The following is a 24386-nucleotide window of genomic DNA, read 5'->3' as shown; positions in this document are numbered from 1 at the left end:
ATTGCAAGGAAATCATTCATGCCAAATAGAAATTTAACCGTGTATATGTTGATTGTTAGCACCCACCAGATCTGACTCTCAGATTCTCAAAAACAGGGTGGAAGATTTTGTTTTAACATTTATTTATTTTTGAGAGAGACAGAGAGAAAGAGAGGTGGGGCAGAGAGAGAAGGAGACACAGAATCTGAAGCATGCTCCAGGCTCTGAGTTGTCAGTACAGAGTCTGACAGGGGTCTGAACTCACAACAGTGAGATCATGAACTGAGCTGAAGTTGGCTGCTTAACCGACTGAGGCACCCAGGGGCCCCCTGGAAGATTTTAACACATGTACATAACACTGCACATTTTTTACAGGTAGCGTGTTAGTACAGAGGTGGAGAAATTTGGGACACGTGTCCCTGCAGTTTGGGCTCCAAAACACTTGTAGCATCATTTAGACTAGGGAAAAGGTGAACCTCACAGTTGCAGCTCTTTAGGCAAAATGACATTGTTACCCTATACCCACTTGATCACATTGCTTTCTCTGTAATAACCAGAGCAAAGGTGCAAATTTTAAGGGATTGGTGCATTAAAAGTTGACTTCTTAGGGAAGATAATTTACCTGTGGTCAATAGATGGAGTAAATTAATTTTAGGTTTTAAACTCTATCTGCTACAACCAGTCGAATACATAAAATACGCCATTTCTATTTGAATCAGGGAACATGATGACAGTAATCATGAAAACTCTTAGCATTAGCTGCACATTAGAATGCTTTTAAAATACTGATATCAGAACCCCAGCCTTAGAAAATCTGACTTAATTGGTATGGGGTGAAGCCTTTGTAGTTCCTTAAGGAATCTCCTAGGTGATTCTACTAGGAGCAAAAGTTGAAAACTACTAAACCATTGCTCCATCTCAAAAGATGCCCCTCTTCCAATCAAATTCATTATATGTGCCAATATGTCTATCAAATAATCAGTTGGATTTCAATCAATGTACTAAAATGACCTCCAGTGAAATTAATCACCTGGAGGAACATTTCAAAATTTGCTTCTAGTATAATTGGACTTAAAACAATATAAACAAAGGATTCCCCAGCAACAACTTAGGACACATATGTGAGAAAATGTAAGTGGTATGTGAAGATTTTAATTTATCAGACTATTATTCTTTAAATTTCATACTTTTTAATGAACAATCTGTGAGAATACTACATTTGAGGATGGATTATTTTTTGAAGATGGATTACTTTTAAATTAAAATTATACAATGAAAAATTGTGTATACTTGTCAGAATATATATCACAAATATTTGACTTTCTACTATGCCACTCTCTTAGGCAACAAGGCTATAGTAATAAGAAAGAACCACCATACACATCTGTTCTCTACTGGTATCTACTTTTAAGTGGAGGGGCTGGATGATAAACAAATGAAGTAGCCTCACTTTAAAATCATGATCTCTGTCAAGAGACTCTTCATATTGAGCTATGGTCATACTACATTTGGCTTTTCCATTTTCCTAAACTACTAGGTCATTCCTTCTCCTGTCTCCTCAGCCTTCAACCGCCTTACCCTTTTTTTTACTCTCCTCAGATGTCCTTGCTTTCCAGGTCATCGTGAGTATAAAAGCCACCAGAAAGGTGCTTCCACATTTGCACCAATGTGTCTGCATCTACTGCCATGATTATATTGCCTATCTCTGTCTTAACTGTCTCTGATGGTCACTGTGTACCAAAGTTTATCTCCTTCCCCCTTCTCAGGTTTATCACTCCAGCAACAATTTCTCCCTCTCTACTATCTCTTTCCCATCAAAGTGGAAACAATCTTTGATATATCTAATCTCATTAACAATCTCATTATCGATCAACTGCATTGAAACTCTCCCGTCCCATGAACCCTACTGTCCTGGGCAAACAGAGTCTGTTGGTCACCTTATGTGAGGCCACATTTCTCTCCAAGCACCATCCCAATTTTCTACTCCTTGTTACAACAACATTCATGGAGTTTTTAGTGTTAATACACTCTAATTCTCTTCCTTTAATTCTCTGCTGCACACAGACTTTCATCCCAGCTACTTTACTGGAAAAGCTCTTATCAAAGTTATCAACAATGCCTAGGATGCTAAATTCAACGGCCAATTGTCAGTTATCATTTAACTTCATCTGTCAGTTGCATTTCATGTAGTTTGATCAGCCTTCCTTTTGAAACATGTTCTTTAACTTGGCTTCCAGATGCCTAATTTCTGTGGTCTTCTTCTGGTCATTTCTTCACATTCTCCTTTTATGTTTCTTTACTTTTTAGACATCTAAACTTGCAGTACCCCAAGACACAGTCTTCGTGCTTCTTTTGTTCATGACTTATAATCAAAACAAATGTGAATATTTGAGGGAAATAATGAGATAAGGAAGAGCTGATGGAGAATGTTAAGTGCTAGAATTCATTTGTAAAGTTATGTTATAACTCATTATATTCTAGTTACTACACAAGTTTCCAGAAATACATTCTATACAAAATAAACACGGACAAGTAGGATTTTAGTTTTGTTAAAAATATCATACATGAGGTGACATTTTAAAATATTTAAAATTTCCCTTGGAAAATATGTGCAGCCTAGACTGCATCTTTGAAAGTCCTAAGTGATGTTAAACTTCTGGGTGAATAAATTAAGTAGCATTTTAGTAAATTCAATATAAATGTCTATAGAGAAGAAATCAGTGGATAGTGAGTAATGCATAATAATAATACATAAGTAATAAGAATAGAACACCAATATTCTTACAATACTCATAATGTCATTTTTATAAATCAATTATATATAATTTACTTTGAATGCTTATTATTTGTATGTGTGTACGTGATAGGAAAAGATACGTTGTTCATTGGTGGAGATCATTTTAATTGCAATCTTTCATCATCTTGTGTGTCTTTGGCATACCAGTTTTTTTTCTTATTTGCAGTTGCACTTTTAACATTGGGTGTACTTGGGTAGGTGTCTTCTTAAACGGCAGTGCAGACTAGGGGTTAAGAGTCATGTTTTTGGAGCCAGACAGACTGGATTTGTAAACATCACTTATTTGCTGCTCAATTATGGACAAGTAATTCAACCTCACTAAACCTCAAATTTTTTACAAGCACAATGAAAATAACATTTCATTAACATCAGTGAGTTGTTATCTGAAGATTAAGTAAAATATTACAAGTAAGTGTTTAGCCCAGTACCTAAAATGTAGTTAGTAAACATGCTGTTATTATATTTATGATCCAAAGAGGAACTTGGGAATTCACTGAAGTTTTTGTATACTTCCTTAGATTCCATTACTTTTTTCTTCCATGTATAAACTTTGATTTGTTTAAAATTTCAAAATGTTAGAGGAATACATTTTTAAAAGTCACAAAATTGAGTTTGACACTTATTAAGAACAGAAAATATGTTTTTGCAACATGTCAGATTTTTTAAACCCTATAATGCCAAAATATAAATTAATAGGGATACCAAGCCTTATGTGAATTTGCCACTACCTGGAAAGAGATCCTTTGCGGAATGTCAAAATGTGGGGCAATTTGGTCCAGAATATCCAAAGAGAGTATCTTTCTGAAGTCGTTGTCAGCGGTTACTGGCTGAGACAAGGCACTGGCTGGAGTTAGTCTAGTGTACTACTGGAGGTCTTGCAGGACTGGGTCCATGAGAAAGTGTTAGCTGATATATCGTGTTCTGGTTCACTATATAGAGAAGTTTATCAGCGAGTAGGATTACAGAAAAGTCAGTGAATCAGGAAAACATTTTTTTTCCTCTCAGGAACTCTATGTCACAATTCATTGCTGTTATTTAAAAAAATGGAAGAGAACTAACCTAATTGTGGAATTCAAACATTGTGTTGAGTAACTTAAATTTACATATGTCATTTGACAACACTATCTCAATAAATCTGGAAAAAATGGAAAAGAAGAAAGAACAAAGTTATGTACCTGCCTTCTTTTACTCCCTCACAGATATAATACCCATTAAGTTTTTTGCCATTTTTTTTTTCCTTTCAAGTTCTCCTTTCTGGCCAGAAGTTGACATTGAATTACAAAACCAGATTTATGATGTGACTACTTGATAGAATAACTTTGTATACTTGAGAAGAATAAATGGGCAATTCCAACGACTTAAATGTATTCAGTTTACGTCAACACCTCTCACCCTTACGCACGCAAAAAAAATTCCAGATTTTTTATATATGTTTTCCTAATTGAAATAATGAGAAAAAAAGAACAATAGTTCACGCATTGAGGTCTTAAGAATATACAAAAACGTGAACTATTTTGACAAAAATTTCTCAGCAAGCACATTTGAGTGGACAGTATGTTCCCTTCTTCCCAAGGTCAGTTTTGCAGGCTAAGGGACTGTGGATCAGGAAATTCATGATGCATTGTCTTTTTTATAGTGTGTTGAATTCAATTGACTAAAATTTGTTAATTCATGTGTATTCATGAATTATAGTGTTCTATAGTTTTCCTTTCTTGTAATGTCTTTGTCTGATTTAGGCATCAGAGTAATGCTAGTCTCCAGAATCCTCTTCTATTTCCTTGTGTTAAATGGTCATCTCCTCTTTAAATGTTTGGTAGATCTCACCAATGAAGCCATTTGCTCTTGGTATTTACTTTCTGGGAAGATTTTCAGCAAGAAGTTCAATTTCTTTGCCATTCAGGTTATTTCTTTTTGGGCAAACTTTAAGGAATTTGTAAATTTCACCTGTTTTCAGATGTTTTCACCTGTTTCACCTGTTTTCACCTGTTTCAGATGGCATATAGCTGTTTATAACCTACTCTTATTATCTTTTAATATCTTTAGACTCTGTAGTAATACCCCCTCTTTCATTCATGATATTGGTAATTTGTGTTTTGTCTCCTTTTTTTCTGATTAGCCTGGCTAGTGGTCCATCAATATTATTGATTTTCTCAAAGCACCAATTTTTTAGTTTCATTGATTTTCCTAATTGCTTTTATTTGTTTGAATCCAGATTCCCCCCCCCCCCCATATCATTTTCCTTCTGCCTGAAGAATTTCCTTTAACATTTCATGTTCTGGTGTGTTGGGTCTGAAAATTTCTGGTACTTTTAAATGTCTGGTTTTATTTTACCTTTGTTTTTGAAAGATATTTTTCAATTGGCATATAATTTTGTGTTGACTGTTTTTCTTTTTCAAAATTTTAAAGATGTTTCACTGTTTTCTAGCCTACATTTTTTCCTATGAGAAGTCTGTTATAATTTGTATTATAATGCTTCTGTGTCATATATCTTTTCTTTCTGGCTTCTTGTAGTATTTTTTCTTTATCAATGGTTTTGTAATTTAATTTTGATGCAGTTTTTACTCTATTTGAAGTTCTTTGTGCTTATAGTTTCTATAAATGTGGTGTTCATCAAATTTGAAAAGTTTTGTGATTATTTCTTATCTTTTTCTTTCCCCATGATCCATTCTTCCTGTGATTCCATATGTATTTATATGAGGCCATATAAATTTATATGAAATTTTCTTACAACTTAGTTTATACATTTCAATTGTTTTTTCTGTGTTTCATTTCAGAGGTGCCTATTGCTAAGTCTTTAGTTCAATAATCTTTTCTTCTACAGGATCTAATATGCTGTTAATCACATCCCACATATTTCCACTTAGGCATTGTACGTTTTCACTGTTTTTTTTTTTTTTGTCTTTTTTAAACCTTCTATGTCTCTTTAATGAGGTCATGCTTTACATGCCATATTTTTATAATACCTGTAGTAAAGTCTACTTCTAATAGTTTTATCATCTCTGCCATTTTGGAGTCTTTTTTCGTCAACTGTTTTTCTTACTCATCATTGGTACATTTTCTTACTTGTTACATACTTGTTAGTATTTGAATGGATGCCAGACATACATTTTATGACATAGGCACTGTATTTTTTTTTGTCTTCCTTTAAATATACTTTAGCTTTGTTGTCAGATACTATAAAGTTACCTGAAAACAACTTATATACTGTTTACCCTTTATTATATATAGGTTATATGTGTATGTATACACTTATACATATAACTAAAATATATACATATATATTATGTATTGTTTACCCAATACCATTCTGAGCAGTCAACCAAAAGTTCTATTATGAAGTTTCTCCTTTCTGACCATTGAGAGCATAAAGTATTCCTAGTCACGTGTGACATCTGAGGACGGTTCTGCATGTTCCTTTTTAATTTTTTTCCCATTCTTGGTTTTTTTGAGGCATGCCATAATGAATATTCAACCAAAATTTTTAAGGGAACTCTGAAAATCTGTAGAGGTCTTTACTTACAAAACTCTCCACTCCATTGCTCCATGTTGTGAATTCTAAGCTGTCTTGACTTCTCCAAATCCTGAACAATTACTACTGGTGTCTGTTTTGGTTCCCCCTGGTGTTCTGTGTTCTGGAAATTCTCTGCATGCAGCAAATTCGTTCAGTTATGTGACTCTAGTTTTCTCTGATGCCATTGCCCTTTGTTGCCTATTGTGCAGTGTCTGAAAGGTTTGGTTTCATATATTTGATCCAGTTTTTAAGTTTTTAGTCTTTTAAAGCTGAAGATAAATAAATTCCCTGTTATTTCATCATGGCTGCAGGCTGAAATCACATAATATAAATTTAAGTCAAGAACTGCCTAATGTAATAAACCTATCCAATATGTATTTAAGTTTTGAAACATTTCCTATCATGTTTTATATATTTTTTTCTTGGAACCACTTTTATATATTACTATTATCCATTTGTCTATGTGTATATCAATCATCTGTCTAGTTTTTCACTCATCAATCACTTCTCTAATTATCTTTCTTGGTAGCCTCAGTTGTTGACATGTAATATGATTTACTAATAAATCACAAAAAAAGAAAGCAAAATTAATAAAGCTAATTCAACATATTGCCTTTTTTCTAATGATATAACACATGTATTATATATGTGTACATGTAATACATTTAATTAATTCTTGTTTTTTTTGCTTCTGCTGCCACTGTTTACATTGTTACTTTGATGCCTATTTTGTATCCATTAACCACGTTCATTAGTAAAAAAATAGGTTCTGTTCATTACCAAAAAAAAAAAAAACAGTTGTATGAAACTTCTCATTAAATCACTATTATGATGACTATTTTATCTTAATTTAAAGAGAATTATAATATTTTTAAATGTTTATGCATATATTGCTCCATAGCTTTATAATTCATATACATACTTTTAGCTTCCACTTAAAAAGTAGTTGGTGACCTGTCAGAAGCACAATATCATTGAGAAATGGTTTCCTTTGGCTCAGTATAGTGATATCCATGCCTTTATAGACCTAAATTATGAGATTTGGGGGTCAAAATCCATCACACTCCTTTCTTTGCTCAGATGGGAAAAAGTAGAGTGCTAGGGTCACTCTACACACCAAATAAAGTCTGCCTGAATTATTTATAGAGAAATGAAAAAACACCAAAAAAAAAATATCTTGTTCCTAGTTTTTAAATTTTTTTTTTCAACGTTTTTTATTTATTTTTGGGACAGAGAGAGACAGAGCATGAACGGGGGAGGGGCAGAGAGAGGGAGACACAGAATCGGAAACAGGCTCCAGGCTCCGAGCCATCAGCCCAGAGCCTGACGCGGGGCTCGAACTCACGGACCGTGAGATCGTGACCTGGCTGAAGTCGGACGCTTAACCGACTGCGCCACCCAGGCGCCCCTATTCCTAGTTTTTAAACTGCAGTCCTCCAGAAAGCAGACTAGGTCTACTGTTTGCCTTATTTAAACAAATAGATCACAATTATAAATAATGCAATTGTTATCAAAACAACCAAGGAGAAAATCCATGTAAGGAAGGTAGTTTAGAATCATAGCCATGAAAATAATTTTTCCTAAGTGTCTGTAATATATCTGTCTGTATATGTGTGTGTGTGTGTGTGTGTGTGTGTGTGTGTGTGTGTGTGAAGGGGGTGGGGAGAGATAGAGAACAGGTGTTAAATTAAGAAAGAACAGAAGATGGGACAGGAAAACGGACTGGACAAAAGACAATTATCTTTTGTTAAGAATATAAGACAGCATATGTGAAAGCATTTTGCTTATTATACATTTTGTGCAAGTCTCAGCTGCAATAATTGTACCACTTACCTACATTTTGAACATAGTTGAAATTACAGTACAGTGAATATTAAATCCCAGTTGAATGGTTTCTAAGTAACTGGGAGGTGATCCTAGGAAGATTTTATTAACTTATTGATTTCAAACTTGATACTTTTGATCCAAGTGCATATTACATACCCACTGTAGCAATTCTTATTTTTAATCCCAAATTGCTAAATCCTATGATAAGGATCTCTAAAACCTTATACAACAAAGGGTACTTTGAATACTTTGCTATCTTTTATGACAGTGGTCTGTCTGCTTCCCATACCTTTTCCTGTATATGTTCAATCTGTGAATATATGTATGTAGATTGAACATATATAGGAAAAGGTATGGGAAGCAGACCACTGTCATAAAAGATAGCAAAGTATTGATATATATATATTATATATATATATTTTTTTTCTTTACTTGTTTTGAGAGAGGGAGAGAAAGCTCATGTGTGCACGAGCAGGAGGGAAGCAGAGAGAGAGGGAGAGAGAAAATCCCAAGCAGGCCCTGTGATATCTGCACCAAGCCCCACATGGGGCTCGATCACACACATGATGAGATCATGACCTGGGCCAAAATCAAGAGTCGGATGCTTAACCGACTGAAACACTCAAGTGCCCCTATATTTTTTTAGTAACATAAATTTTCAGGGGCACCTGGATGGCTCAGTCAGTTAAGCATCTGACTTTGGCTCGGGTCATTATTTCACCGGTTTGTGAGTTCAAACCCTGCATCAAGCTCTGTTGTGACATCTCAGAACCTGGAGCCTGCTTCAGATTCTGTGTCTCCCTCTCTCTCTGTCCATCCCTCACTCATGCTCTGTCTCTCTCTCTTTCTCTCTCTCAAAAATAAACATTAAAAAAAATTAAGATAATTTTTCAGTTTACTTGATACACCTAAAAAATAAGGTAACTTTAATGTTTATTCTATACTAAAACACATTTTGTAATAGTGAAAAACAATGCCCCTACCTAGGATTCAAGTTTTGGCTTGATTAACTTTCTCATTTCACACATTAAGGTATACTAAGAAATGGATTGGGGTGAGGTAAGGAGTTACTTACTTGGGCTGAATGTCTAAAAATTGCTTGTATTTTGGTAATCTTTTGCTGTCTTATGACAAGATATATATCTATTCTAAAATGATTCTGTAACACAAGTATGTTTACAGAAACTTTCAGAAGTTTGTGCCTAAATTTAGGAGGAATTATGTCATGCATGTTTTTTAAGTTCCTCTAAAAATAGCTGAATATTTTATTTATAACATTGTTCAGTATGTGGACACTGTTAGATTTTTAGGGTTATCTTTTGTCATCTACCTTGTGCCAAATTTTATACTAGCTGTTTTCACAATACACTTTTTATCATTTCATCAATTACTCACTTTCTTCCCTACATTTTTTCTGCTGTCCTGCCTCTGTCTTCTTTGCCTTTTTTTAAAAAATAGACTTTATTTTTAGAACTGTTTTCAGTTCATAGAAAAATTGAGCAAAAAGTATGGATCATCCCCCTGCCAAATATCTTCCCCCACCATCAACATCACACAGCAGAACACTACATTTTTTTTTACAATTCATGAACTTGTACTGACACATCATTATCATCTAAAGTCCATAGTTTACATTAGGGCTCACTCTTATGTTATTCATTCTATACGTTTTGACAAGTGTATAATGATATGTACCCATTATTATACAATCATATCATGTAGATTCATACTCTGTGATCTGTTTATCTCTCTTTCGTCCCGTGTCTGCTGTCAACCAATGAGCTTTTTACTGCCTTTTGGGGGAGGCCATCAAAAATATGTGACTTTCGGTTGGCCTGTGAGCTAGACCCCAGTAACTAGATGCTTCTTACTCCCCAAACTTGTCCTTGGAATGTGCATTCCACTTGCCTTTTTTGCTCCCAGAAGCTGCCCTAAGGACATAGCCTTAAGATAGTAATGTGGTGTTAGGACCATCTGGGAAACACACATGACTGAACTCGGTTAACACCTGTATATAAACTTTTACGATTTAGCAGGCAGGTGCAGGGATCTGCTTTCTGCAGCAGCCTAAGGCAAGCCTCATATGTAAATTCCCTGGGCTTATTAATCTTGCCACCTGCCACTCTGGAGTGCTAGGCCTCTTTCTTCAGTCTTTCCCTGCCTTTCAGGTATGGGGGCAGGTTTCAGATTGTACTCAGGAAGCTACTCAATTGTGAATTTACACTGTCTCCAAAGTTTTGATTTTTCCAACAATCACATAGTTGGAGTCATATGTTATGTAGCTTCTCAGATAGACTTCTTTCACTTAACGATGCATATTTAAGTTTCCTACATTTCATTTCATGGCTTGATAGCTCGTTTACTTTTAGCGCTGAATAATATGCCATTGTCTGGATGTACCACAGTTTATTTATCCATTCATCTATTGGAAAATAGCTTGGATGCTCTCAAGTTTCAAAGCTACTGTAAACGCCTCATGAAATTTCTCAGTGTGTACATACATTTTCAACTTCTTTTGGTAAACACCAAGAAGCCCAAATGCTGTATTGTGTAGTAAGAGTATGTTTAGTTTTGTAAGAAATCACCAAGCTGGTTTCCAAAGTGGTCATTTTGTATTCCCACCAACAATGAATGAGTTTCTCATGCTCCACATCTTTGCCATCATTTGGTGTTATCGGTGTTCTGGATTTGGCCATTTTAATAAATATGTAGTGGTTTCTCATTATTGCTTTAATTTGCAGTTCCTTAATGACATAGGATGTTGAGCAACTTTTATATATTTATTTGCCATCTCTATATCTTCATTAGTGAGTTGTGTGTTCTGGTCTTTTGCCCATTTTTTAAATAAGGTTTTTCATTTTCTTATTGCCTTTTAAAAGTTCTTTGTATATTTTGGATAATAATTCTTTACCAGCTAAGTCTTCTGCTGATATTTTCTTCTGGTTGGTGACTTGTCTTTTCATTCATTTGACAGTGTTTCTTAAAGAGCAGAAGTTTTAATTTTAATGAAGTCCTATTTATCCATTATTTCCTTTATAAATTGTGCCCTGAGGGTTATATCTAAAAAGTTATCATCAAATTCAAGGTCATTCAGATTTTCTCCCATATTTTTTTCTGAGAGTTTTATAATTCTGCATTTTGGTCTATGATCTACTTTGAGTTGTATTTGTGAGGAGTGCATCTAGGTACTTTTGTGTGTGTGTGTGTGTGTGTGTGTGTGTGTGTGTATGGATGTCCAATTTTTCCAGCACGATTTATTGAAAGATTCTATTTCTTTTGTGCTTACAAATACATTCACTCCCACCTTAGCTAAACCAAATACTTTGATTTGACCTGATACTTCCTCAAACTCCAGCCAAAATTATTTTAAAGACAGAGAGAGAGAGAGAGGGAGATCTGTGCTTTCAGACCTCCACTTCTATACACTTTTTTTAGTAATCTTTGAAATGTGTTTTGGAAGCTTTTCATTCTGCTGTAATTGTTACTAGACTATTAGGCTGTTACTAGACAATAAGGGCTGTTCCACTTCTTCTTAAAATTATTTCAGGAATTCTGGGACACAGGGATTTTCTTTTTTCCACAGGAGCTTCTGTTATTTGCCTCCTTTGCAGGTTCTTTTCATCTCTACCACTCAGTGGTGGAAGTTCCAAACATTGCTATTTGTTTCCATTCTTTTTCTTCTCTGTATTACATCTCTACCCACTGGGCTTTCATGACTTCCAAGCTAATCCCAATAACCATGGTTCTGTCTCTTCCTGTTCCACAATTCCAACTGCAGTTGAACCCCTGGATGACATACTTAAAATATGAGGGAAAAAAGTATTTTTTTTTCTTCTCCAGATAGTATCTTCCTTCTGATTTCCCCATTATCATTAATTGTACAGTCATATTCCCAACGCCCAGGATCAAAGCATCACTTTTGATTTTTTCTTTTACCTCATTTTGTTGCCAAATCCTGTAAGTAACACAGGGTTTATTTCTACAATCTCTCCTCTCTCCTCTTTCTCTCTCTCTTTCTCTCTCTCTCTCTCTGCCCCTACTGTCTCATTTACATACCTATCATTAGAGTTCACATGTCATTACATCTCACCTGGATATAACTCAGTATTTGCAATAACTTCTCAGCTGGTTTCTCATCATTGCTCTCAACTCATTTTTATTCATTCTACACTATTGCCAAACCAATTTTCCATGAAGTAAAGTTCCCACGAAGTCAGTTCCTACTAAAACCTTTGCCATTTGAGCTTTAGGAATTGTCCCAACCTACCCGTTAAGCTCTTTTTTCAGGCAGTTTGCGGGAAGTTTTGGAAAGTTTGTATAAAGTGATTATGAGAATATGAGATTTTGTTAGACAGCAAATCTCAAGTATAGAATTTATTAAAGATTTAAAATGTGAGTTTCTTCTAAGATGGATATATCAATCCAGTAAAACAAAAAAACAAACCCCATCCTCTTAAAAAAAAAAGTCATTTTGTTCTTCTCTTCATTCCCAATTGGCTATCAAAAGTAGGAACAAGTAAATTGTCTAGACCATTGTAGTACATTTGCTTTCATTTACACTGTAATTCTCTTGTGATTTCTCTTTCAAAAACCGTTTGACCATTGAGTTGTAAATGTGACTATAGACACTGCTCTGAAATATGCTTGAAGCTGAATCCCTGGGTTGATGTGGATACATGGTCATGTGTGTGAGTAAGTTTTTGTTTTTGTTTTCCTGAGGTATAATTGACACACATTATATTAGTTTCAGATTTATGACATAATGATTTTATATTCATATATATTGCAAAATTATCATCACAGTAAGTCTAGTTAGCATCTGTCACCACACATAGTTACAGATTTTTTTGATTTTTGTGATAACTTTTAACACGCAAATATGTTTTTTTAGGAACAGTCACAACAAACTCAAAATATGTTATCAACTAGTGTGACATCAATAGGAGTTAAAAGTTTTAACCACTGGAGAAACTCTTGTTGTTTGATATCAAGATGGAAATATTCTCAGTATCAAAGAATATTCTCCTTAAGGGGCTTTTAAAATATTTTTATATTTAAAATATGTTTAATGCTTTATAGTAAAATATAAAAAAATATGTTTCTTACAATTGTGAATTTTAAAGAATATGTGTTTAAGTGTTCCCTTACAAGAATTTTTAAGGAAACTGATTTCGAAAAAATGTTATTAGAATAATTTCTTCTCTTTAGAATACCTCCTTCTGGCAGCATTCCTGTGAAAATAAGAACTATGAACCAGAATGCGAAAAGGATTGCCCAGCTGAATAATCATCATTAAATTAAATATATGGATGTGACTTGTAAGAAATCCACTTTAATAATAAAGTAGTTTAAATGGAAAGGATGGAAAATACATACCATCCATAAAGTGCCTAAGAAAGCTAGAGAAAAGCCAAAAGAATATGCAGAAAACTGCCATAATTAATAAATACACTTAGCAAGATCATGGATATAAAGTTAATATGAAAATTAATTGCATTTCCATATTAAAATAGAAAATGTAACTCATTGAAATTATATAGCTTAAATAGCATTGAAAAGCAAAAAGCACCTGTAATAAATCTAACAAAATATATGCAAGACTACTAGATTGAAAACTATAAAACATTATTGGCAAAAATTAGAGGGCACCTAATTAAGTGGAAGGATATAATGTATCTAAGGACAAAAACGTTATCTTTACTGTGTCATCTTCTCTTTTCTTTACCTACCTCCCTTTAGACTTCTCTCTAACTCAATTATCTGGCCCTCTCCCATCTTCACTTACTTTCCTATGGTATATTCACAGTTTTTGCCCAACAGTCCCCTGCTAAGCTGATGCATTATCTAAGGGATGATGTCCTGTTTAAACCCACATGGTCCAGTAAAACTTTCTGTAATGATGATAAAGTTCACTCTGTTTGGTCCAATGTAGTACATCCTAGTAATACATTTTAACACTTGAAAATTACTAGTGTGGCTGGGGAATCCATTTTTTATTTTACTGTATTTTGATAATTTTAATGAATATAAATTTATTTTTTATCTTATTGGGCTATAATTGATATATGATAAATTGTGCATACTTAATGTGTGCAATTTGCTAAGTTTGGAGACATGTTTATACGAGTGAAATCATGGCCATAACCAAGATTATATCTATATCTATCTATCTGTATCTATATCATATATATATATATATATATATATATATATATATATATATCACTTCCCAAAAGTTTCCTTGTGTCTCATGGTAATCCTTCTCTTCTGTCCTTCTCCAGGATAGAATAATCACTGCTTTTATTATAAAATTATTAAATTAGCAAAGATTTACTTATTTATAAGTAGGTTAGTCATTGGAATGAGAATTGATGTAGTTTCTCTAGTTCAGGGAGAAATAAGAGAAGTCAAAAATAGGAGGAAAGAACAATGACAAGAATCAAATATGAAGAATATTTATTTGAATATAAATTTTACTATAACTGTGGATTGTTGGTGAATAACATGAAAAGCCTGGGTCAGGGTAATAGGTTCTGTAAAATAGACATGAGGTGAGGAAAGGGGGCTTTCACCTAATACTGGTTATCAAAGACAAACTCCTCATTCCCCTAGGGCTGTCTCTGACTTCAGCCTTCTCTAAATTGTAGTGGTAAAAATTAGATGTGTGTCTTTAGTTCATTATAATTGGCAGCTATTACCATTGAGAAATATCAGTCATTACTTTCCATGTGATTCACTTGCTGTGTTTTAAATAAGCTGCTCAAGATGATTAAAACAGTCAATTCATGGAAAGTTCTTCTGCCTTCTTAACTTTTTGTGGTATTCTTGAATCAACCAGAACACAGTTAATTCCCACTAGGGATTCCATGTCTATCAACAATGTAAGACCTTAGTATGCATATGCCAGGTAAAGCTTCAAGAGTTCATCATGTAGAAGGTCATTATGATAGCCATTACCATAAGAGGCACTGAAGTAGAGTAAAAGGGAGTTTTCATTAACTTTTCATTATCTCAAGGAAAAGACAATTCTTGTGATTTGAGTTGGTTGTGAAATCCTTTTGAATACCTTGAAGTAGTAGCAGCTTGTTAAAAAAAAGTTATTTTCAAGAGTGCTGTATCTCAGCATGATTAGGTGACATGGGGTTTGTTGTTTTCAGTGTCCTCACATAGTCACATTTTTAGACCTTAATCATTTCTGTTTACTGTGCTTTGTCACATCGTTAAGATATTTTTCTACCTGTGCCCCTAGGAATGTAATTAAAATGTTATTGCAACATTTGAGAGGAAATACAAATCATAAGTCCCCTCAAGTTTTATTTTAGTTAGCTTCAATTTTCAGAGCTGAATTTTCATATGTTGGTTGTTATTAAATTTTAATCCTTGATATTTCTATTGTAATGTTATAGAGAAAAAGAAGAAGTAAATGTCATAGACAGGTTAGTCTTTGATATTTTCAACAATGGTGAGCTTACATCTACCTGAAATGTATTTTTATAAATGTATTACTTTAAAATATGTGCAGTGGGTTGAATGGGGTCCCCCCAAGATATCTACCTAGAACTTCACAATGTGACCATATTTGGAATAAGAGCCTTTGTAGATATAATTAAGGATTTCAAGATTACATCATCCTGAATTAGGGTGGGCCCAAAATCCAATGACAGGTGTCTTTATAAAAAACTAAAAGGGAGAATATGGGGAGATCAAGAGAGGGTCAGTGAAGATGGGGACAAAGATTGGAACTATACCACCATGAGCCAAACGACACCTGGAGCCACCAGAAACTGGAAGAAGCAAAGATGATTTCCCCTCTAGAACTTTCAGAGGGAGTGTGGTCCTATCAACACACTGATTTCAGTCTTCCAGCTCCAGAACCATGAAAGCATAAATTTCTATTGGGTTTAACCATCACATTGTGGATATATTTTATAGTAACACTATGAAACTAATACATATTTTATTGATAGAAGTGGGATGCTGTTGTAACAATACCTAAGAATGTGAAAATGCCCTGGAATTGAGCAATTGGTAAATGCTGGAAGAATTTAAAGCATGTGATAAAAAAAGTCTAGATTGTCTTGAAATGGCTGTTGGCAGAAATATAAACATTTGGGGCACCTCAGTGGCTCAGTCAGTTAAATGTCCAACTTTTGATTTTGGCTAAGGTCATGATCTCACAGTCGTGAGATTCAGCCCTGTGTCAGGCCCCATGCTGGGCATGGAGCTTGCTTAAGATTTTTTTCTCTCTATTTCTCTGCCCTTCACCCCCTTCCACACACACTCTCTCAAAAACATAATTTAAGAATTTAAGAAATAAGAACATTAAAGGTGATTATGGTTAGATCTCAGAAGGGAATGAGAAACATGTATCAGAAACTGGAGGAAAGGCAACCCTTGTTGTATAATGGCAGAAAGCTTGGCTGAATTATATTCTGTTGCGTGTGAAGCAAAGCTTGTAAATAATAAACTTGGATATTTAGCTGAGGAGCATTTCGAGCAAAGTGTTGAATGTACAGCCTGGTTGCTCCTTCCTCCCTAGAGTAAAATGAAAGAGGAAAGAGATAATTTCAAGAAGGAATTGTTACCCAAAAAAGAACCAGCATTTGATGACTTAAGAGATTCTCAGCCTATTCAGATTGCTAATGATGCCCAAATTAGGAAATTTACTGTTGGAAATTCACTAGAGATAGAACCAAGTTTGTAGCTGAAAAACTTTTGCTGAAGATATGAGGTATGTGACTAATGGACACAATTATCCATACAGCAGAAGCCAGGGATGCAGATGGGGTCATCTGGGAAAGATCTGTTGAATCTTTTCTCTAACAGTGTGGATTTGGAGGCACTTGGTTGGCTAGGTCAGTTGAACAGTCAACTCTTGATTTTGATTCAGGTCATGATCAGAGGGTCATGAGATTGAGCCCTGCATCAAACTCCTTGTCAGGCTATGCTCTAAGTGTGGAGCCTGTTTAAAATTCTCTCTCTCTCCCTCTTCTACCTACCCCTGCTTATGCACACTCCCTCTCTCTCTCAAATTGAAAACAAACAAACAAACAGTGTGGATTTTATGACATACATGGGAGACTCACAGAGTTTTTGAGATTGTTACACCAGCACAAACACTGTCAGCTTGGACTGAAAAGAATAGAGTCTAGATGAAATGGAAAGGTTGTCAGACTCTCAGGATTCCACAGGTAGGAAGTAGGCTGGTGGAGCTACTCAGCTGCAGACATTTGTTGCCCTTCAAGAAAAAAGAGAAATGATTCTGAAGCAGAGCCTTGGATGCAGAGGCCAGAGCCACGGACCCAGAGAGAAGCAGAGGTTGGCAGATCCATAGGCCTGAGGATGATGGGGTTGTTTCTGTTGCAAGCACTGTGAAAGGCACCAGAGTGAAGGGCAGGGAGTGGGAAACCAGGAGCCATAATGGGCATACTAGATACAATATTTATTTCTGGAAATAAGAAAACAAAATATCTAGGGAGACTATTTCTAGTATAAAGTACTTGGTTATTTTATTTCATAAGTAAAAGAGAATATGAAAAGTGTTAAGAAGGATCCAAAAAACAAACGTAAAAAAATAAAAGATTTAAAAATAAACAGAATTCCTAGGAAAAGAATTAATTAAGTTAATGAACATGTTGAGCATAGCTAGATATAGAAATTAGGATATTAGTAAATTTAAAGAAAGATCAAAGGAAGTTGCACATACAGACAAAAAGAAGGTACATACTAAAAGTGGCTACAAAAAAATTGGAAGATTGAGGGAAAAAAGTGAAACATATATTTAATTGGAGTTCTAGAAGAAGAGAATAAAGAGGAGGAGGGGCAATATTTAAAGAAAGAATGACTTAGAATTATCCAGAGCAGATGAAATACATGAATTTTCACTTTCAAGAAGTGCAATGAAAGCTAAGCATAAAATTTTGAAAGAAACTTAAAATTAGACACAACAAAAGTAAAAATTCAAAGCACCAAAAATAAGAAGATATTCAAAGAAGCTGGAGGGAGAAAGAGAGAGAGGGAGAGAAAAGAGAGAAAGAGAACAGTTATCTTAAAAATTAATAAAAATAAGTACATATATAAATAACTAGCGGCAGTATAAATCAATGGAAATTATGTCTAATATCAGGCTTGTGAAAGTAAGCTAGAATTATACTCCTGAATTAAAATGGGAGATATATTTGGGAGGTGGTAAACAGACTTCAAGAGTGTCAAAAATCTTTGATATTAATTAACTTTAGACTTTGGTTAAGTAGGTAAGTTAAAATTGTTTAAAGTGTACAAATGGTATAATTTCCAATTTACTGAGAGGACAGGGGATGATAGCTAGCACTTATATGATGCTTACTGTGTGCACTGTACTGTTCCCAAGTGATTCACGTGGGATTATATTATTTAATCTTCACAACAACCTTAGGAGGTCGGGTGCTGTTGCCACCCCCTTCATCCCATGAAGTAACTGGGGAGGCACAGAGGGACAACTGCTAAGTACCAAGCTGGAATTTGAATCCAGGTAGTCTGACTCCAGGGCACACTCTTAACCCCCAAAACATTACCTTCTATGAAAATGAGGCAGGGTAGAAATAAATCCAAATGGACCATAACCATTCACTCACTCATTCATTCAATGAAAATGTATTAAATCATTACTCTGTGCAAAGTACTATCTTAGACCCTGGGAGAAATGAAGAAAACAACAAAAATTCATGATTCCATGGAGCTTATGCTCTAATGGAATAAAGTAAATGAAATAAACACTGCACTTAAAAGACAAAAATTGTTGAACTAAGAGAAAAGGATAAGATTTGTTTTTTATCAAAAAGCTATATGTTTCTTAAATAATTTTAAAGACTTAGAAAGCTTGAAAGTAACTAACATTTATAATAGGCAAGCATATATGGGCAAATGTATACACACACACACACACACACACACACACACACACACACACACATATATATATAATAAGTAAGTAAGTAAGGGGGCGCCTGGGTGGCGCAGTCGGTTAAGCGTCCGACTTCAGCCAGGTCACGATCTCGCGGTCCGTGAGTTCGAGCCCCGCGTCAGGCTCTGGGCTGATGGCTCAGAGCCTGGAGCCTGTTTCCGATTCTGTGTCTCCCTCTCTCTCTGCCCCTCCCCCGTTCATGCTCTGTCTCTCTCTGTCCCAAAAATAAATAAACGTTGAAAAAAAAAATAAGTAAGTAAGAACTAAAAGAAATCCAGTGCTTTTGTGTTAATATCAGACCAAATAGATATTGGGTGCAGAATAGTGTTAATTGAGATAAAGAGGTCTACCCTGCTTTGACAAAGATTCAATTTGTCAGGATGATATTCCAATCCTAATGTTCTATGCACCTAACAACATAGCTTTAAAACATATCAAGTAAAATTGAAGGAATTAAAAGGAGAACTGAAGAAAATTGATTTAACACACCTCTCTTACTTATTGATTGATCAAGCAGACAAAAAAATCAATGAGAATACGGAATTGAACAACGCGATTAACAAGCTTAGTCAAATAGGACATCTAAAGAACATTGCAACCCCAAAACTTTTCAAGCTCTTATGGATATTTATAAAATTTGTTAACATTCTAAGCACAAAGCAAATTAAAAAAAATTCCAATACTCAATATAATGCAAGCCACACTTTCCTATCACAATGACGTTAAGTTAAAAATCAATACTAAAAGAGTATTTTAAAAATCCTATATTTTATACTTAAAAAGTGCTTCTAAATACACGATGGACTGCAGGAAGAAAACTGAATGGAAATTATACTAGAAATTGAATGATAGTGAAAATATTTCCTAGCAAAATTGTGGAATGCAAAATAAGTTCTAATGAAGAATTTATACCCAAAATCCATAAATAAGAAAAGAAAAATTGAAGATAAGTAAGGTAAGCATCCAATATAAGAAGTTAGAAAAATAATAATTGTATAAAATTAATTAAAATAAGATAAAGAAAAGGGAATAATTTAATGTATAAAAATAGAATTTTTAGAATTACATATATATTTTTTGAAACTACTAACAGTGTTGACAAACCTCCAGAAAGAGTGCCAAAGACCCTAAGACAAGAGCATTTCTGTTGTGCACAAAGAACAACTGAAGACTAGTGTGTCTGGGGTAGACTGAGCAAGGGTGTAGACGTGAAGGTGTAGGAGATGAGACCCAAGAGATAACTAAGGTCTAGATCATGCAAGGCTATTGCAAGAAATGTAAAACTTTGGTTGATGTGTTAAGAAGATTCTGGGGAGACTACTTAAGAGTTCACTGCAGTAGTCAAGGCAAGAGAATGGGGGCTTAGACATCCTAAGTTAGAGATGAGCTTGATATGTTTTGAAGGTAGAGCCAGCAGGATTTCTGTTTTGCTTGAATGTCGAAAAGTAGAGCACAGCAGACTGAGCTACAGTGGCAGTCACAAAGGTGTTGAATAAATCAAGATAATTGGCCTGACTGGCAGAGGAACTGTATAATTAGACTTGATTTTATATGAGGTTCAGTCTCTAAATTCAGCCCATTATCCTCCTTGAAAATCCCTTGCAAAGGTGCCATATTGTACACATTCTCAGTATCTTCTACAAACAGAATGCTTCCCCAGTGTTAGCAAAGCTTGCTGCTTCTTGATTTGAATGTGGCAAATACTCTATGAGAACCACCTGGTCTCTGAGACAGTCTGAGGAAACAGCAGACTCATGACCTGCACATTCCACTCAGAATCTTACACCCATGAAGGAAACAGCTGGAAACAATTGTTCATCCTGTACCCTCTTCCTTTCTCTTCCTTTCCCCTTTCCTTACCAACTGTGCATATCTTAATTCCCCTAAGTTAAACGCATATATGATACATTTGTCAAGAAGCTCAGCCCCTTTTGTCTCTGATGGACAATGTTAAATTAGACTGCTTCTCCAGAACTTGCTTTCCAAGTTTTTATCATTGAGAATCAGACCCGTATCCCTGGTGCTACAAGAGCATATAAGTCAGTCTCTCTTTTGATTCTAAACTCTGAAATGTGGCTCCAACCCTCAGTCAATCTCAGAGGAGAAGGTTCCAACCAATTCTCTTTACTCCTTTCCCTTATCCCTTATTTGTGGGAGATCTTCCCTAATTTAACCCAGTTGCAAGGGGACAACACTGCCCTATCCTGGTATCCTATCTCCTCTTGGGCCTGGAGACCTTGTCCTAGACCCACACCCCTCTCACTCTATGCAAGGGTAAATCTTTCAGAGGACACCCATGTCCACCTTTTTCTCACTCACATTCTCCACAATCTTTGACCTACTTGACAATGCAAGTCTAATACTACCTTGCTTTACAAATGGCAAACGTCCAAGGTCAACATTTATCGTGACTAAACTATAGTTCAGCAACTAGTCTCTCCTTTTCTCTTAACTTCTGTGGGAAGAGATGATAAAAAACTTCTTAGAAAAATTCACCAGGGCTCAGTTGATGTTGGGTTTGCATTGTGACTTTTCTCTGGCCTTAGACATCATGTGCTTCTGCTGCCTTCTTGAAGAGCTTCTGTCCTCCATCATAAGAAAACACCCTGATGGGGCGCCTGGGTGGCTCAGTCGGTTAAGCGTCCGACTTCAGCTCAGGTCACGATCTCACGGTCCGTGAGTTCGAGCCCTGCGTCGGGCTCTGGGCTGATGGCTCAGAGCCTGGAGCCTGTTTCCGATTCTGTGTCTCCCTCTCTCTCTGCCCCTCCCCCATTCATGCTCTGTCTCTCTCTGTCTCAAAAATAAATAAACGTTAAAAAAAATTTAAGAAAACACCCTGAGTAACTGATGCCCTTCAAGACTGCATCAAGAATGAGAGACACAGAGCAGTCCTGAGTAGAACCCAGAGAACTGCCTCTGGTGACCTGCAGACTTATGGCTGAGGAATGTATGCTTCTTGTAAGCCATTGAGAGTTTTGGATTGTTTTTTAAATTGAATTATTGCAATAAACATCTGGCTAATGCGCTGATATTCCCATTGTACAAATGAAAATAGTCAGACTCATAGAAAGTACATAACTTAAGCAAGGTGAGCCTGGAGACTCAGACTCAGCTCTCTCTGACTCAAACCTCTGTGGTCATTTCACTATCTAACAGGGCCTCCCAAATACTTGCTGTAACCTTACCACGTCCTTTAGACATGATGTTTTTCTTTTTTTAATATTTAAATTTTTAAAAATATTTATTTTTGAGAGGAGAGAGAGAGAGAGAGAGACCGACCATGAGCCAGGAAAGGGCAGACACACACACACACACACACACACACACACAGAATCCAAAGCAGGCTCTAGGCTCTGAGCTGTTAGCATGGAGCCTGATGTGGGACTCAAATCCACGAATTCTGAGATCAAGACCTGAGCCAAAGTCAGATGCTTAACTGACTGATTCACCCAGGTGCCCCAGACCTGATGTTTTCTTATCTGTTGAAATTTCAAGCTAGAATTTATAAACATATTTTTCCCATTCTTGTTTATTAAACATTTATTGACTTATTACCATGTTTATATACAATCACAGGAGCTACCTTTACTTCTTCCTCACTCTGGTGATGAGTTTCTGTCCTGATTTTTATTCCATTCCTTATCCCGTCTGACTGATGCTGCTACAGTGGGACTATCCTGTCTGATTTCAGAATTTTAAACTATAACAGAAATGGTTCTGGCACATTCAATGAAAACAAGGTCATTTGATTATATGGTGAGGATAAAGAGTTGGATTGGATTTTAATTCATAGGCAGAGCTTTGTGGATAGGTGATTGTCATGATTAAAAAATAGTGAAGTTGGGGGGTGCCTGGATGGCTTAATCGGTTAAGTGTCAGACTCTTGATTTTGGCTCAGGTCATGATCTCATGGTTCGGGAGATCAAGCCCCATGTCGGGCTCCTGGATGACAGCACAGAGCCTGTTTGGGATTCTAACCTCCTTGTCTCTCCCTGCCCTTCCCGCATTCAGTGTGTGTGTGTGTGTGTATGTGTGTGTTTGCGTGTGGCACGCAGACACTCTCTCTCAAAATAAATAAATGAACTTAAAAAACTTGGAAAGAAATTATTTTATGAAAAAGTATTCTGACATAATTAATATGATAAGAAAAACAAATAATATGTGAGTATTTACAAAAAGATTCCCTTCTTTGTCTCTTCACTGTTTAAGGAGAAACATGTCACTGCCAAATTACCTCTTCCCTTCCTTCTTCTGGAAGCAGTCTTGGCCCCAAGCATTTTGTGATATTGGTTTGAAAGAATAGGCAGAAAGAAACAGAACTGGAGAGACAAAGAGGAAGGGAATAATTCTCTTCACTGATTTGATCCTCTTTTGTGAGGTATTCTGGTAATGAGGATGTGGTAGGCAGGACTTTGGCTCCCATGACCTTTGCCTTCTGTGATTTACCCATGGTTTTGTAGGGTTACGTGGCTAACAGGGCTTTGCAGATGTAATTGCAGATGTTACTAATCATTTGAGAGGTAGCAGATTAAAATAGGAAGATTTTCCTGGATTACCAGGGTGGGTCCAATGTAATTTCATAAACTATTCATTTAAAAAAATTTTTTTAATGTTTATTATTTATTTTTGAGAGAGATAGAAAGACAGAGTGTAAGCAGGAAAGGGCAGAGAGAAAGGGAGACACAGAATCCGAAGCAGGTTTCAGGCTCTGAGCTGTCAGCACAAAGCCCAATGCGGGGCTCGAATCCACGAAATGTGAGATCATGACCTGAGCCAAAGTCAGGTGCTTAAGTGACTGAGCCATCCAGGCACCCCAATTACATAAACTCTTCAAAACTGAAGAGGCCAGATGGTTGAAGCTGAAGGGAAAGTCAGAGATTCAAGGCATGAGAAGAATTCAGTGTGCACAGATTTTCCCTCTCTTGTTCCTTAAGCAGGGTCTGTGTTTGCTGGCTTTGAGGATAGAGTGGGCCCCAGACCAAGGCATGCCAGTGGCCTCCAGAAGGGAAGAACAACCTCTACCCAGAAACCAGCAAGAAATGAGGAATTCAACCCTATAACCTTAAGGAACTGGATTCTACCAACCACCTGAATAACATTGGCTGACACCTTGGTTCCAACCTTGTGAAACCTTAATCAAAGGACCTGCCCAAGTTCAGCCTAGACATCTGATCTATAGAACTATGAGGTAATAAATATATGCCATTTAAAGGTGTGAAGTTTATGGTAATTCGTTATGGCAGCAGTGGAAAACTCATGCAGAAAAGAAAGGGAACTTAAGTAGAAGTTGGGGATATTAACATAATAAACATCTAAGAGAGCTAGAACAA

The sequence above is a fragment of the Lynx rufus genome, unplaced genomic scaffold, assembly GCF_022079265.1.
Source record: "Lynx rufus isolate CCGP_SWC_20201006 ecotype Redwood Valley unplaced genomic scaffold, mLynRuf1.p SCAF_2, whole genome shotgun sequence".
NCBI classification, from domain to species: domain Eukaryota; kingdom Metazoa; phylum Chordata; class Mammalia; order Carnivora; family Felidae; genus Lynx; species Lynx rufus.
Note: the sequence above shows the minus strand (reverse complement) of the source record.